The sequence below is a fragment of the Elephantulus edwardii genome, unplaced genomic scaffold (genome assembly GCF_000299155.1).
Source record: "Elephantulus edwardii isolate Elephantulus edwardi_28Jun2011 unplaced genomic scaffold, EleEdw1.0 scaffold00008, whole genome shotgun sequence".
Taxonomy (NCBI): Eukaryota; Metazoa; Chordata; class Mammalia; order Macroscelidea; family Macroscelididae; genus Elephantulus; species Elephantulus edwardii.
This window is the reverse complement of record NW_006399758.1, coordinates 3,408,697-3,409,775: the sequence shown is the minus strand read 5'-3', so window position 1 is coordinate 3,409,775 and position 1,079 is coordinate 3,408,697.

Below are 1,079 nucleotides of genomic sequence, written 5' to 3'. Positions count from 1 at the left end.
GGAAGAAACCCCTATCAATGTCAGTCATGAAACATTGTAACGAGACCCAGCTCCACACAAAGTCAAATTCAAAGCCATTGCTGCAATGAAATTGGAACAAAATCCTTTCACCAGGCTGATCTCAACCTTTCTTATTTAAACAAGTACAACTATGCTCACCTTACCTTTTCTACGCCCTCTAGTTCGCTTCCTCTTGCCTTTTAACAGTTCTGTCTGAAAGAAAGCAAAGTCTTTGAATCAAGAAGAGCAATAAGGCTACCAGACAAGCCCCATAAAACTCCACATCACTAAACAAAGGTTAGGAATAATGGAAATGTTAACAATGGATCAGTTGCTTCTAAAGTTGTGGTTTTTTTACCGATTTTTCACATTGTGCATACTACTCTTATTTTTCAGGGTTAATTGAACAATTTGGAAGAAATAAAAATTCACCTCTTCAAGGATCTTCAATATTTTCCCTAAATATTTCCATTCTTTATGCTTCCCTGATTCATACATCATTTTCTCCTGAATAGACAGCAATCTGCCTGCCAGCTGGACCTGAAACTAAAGTAGGTTCATTTCCAAAGTGGGTTCATGTCCAGAGCACTGACAGAAGACCTGGGGAAAGTGACCAGAACAAAGCTTTCTAGGAATATCTGGAGTAAAACCATCCAATGGCATTGTCATTAGGGCAAGGAAAGATTTTTAGGAAAAACCGGCGGGAAGAGGCCCTTGGGGACAAGAGGTCCTTGGGGACAACGAGAACGTGCTCCTGGGCAGAAGGGAAGCTTGGGAGTGGTGCACAAAGGGAAGTCACCTCAGACAATAACGAAGAGGCATCTTTCAAAGGTACCCAGGAAAAACCGGCGGGAAGAGGCCTTTGGGGACAAGAGGCCCTTGGGGACAGCGAGAACGTGCTGAGTTCTACAGGACACATCACCTTCCCTTGGAGACAGTACAACTAAACTTAAGAGACACTGGTCAAAAGGAAAAAATGTCAGCAGTCTGGAATCACAGAAGCCAAGAAAGCTTAAGATACAAGCTGTCAGATCATGGGTTGGACAATGGAAGATATTTTCTGAAGGGACTTGGCAGAT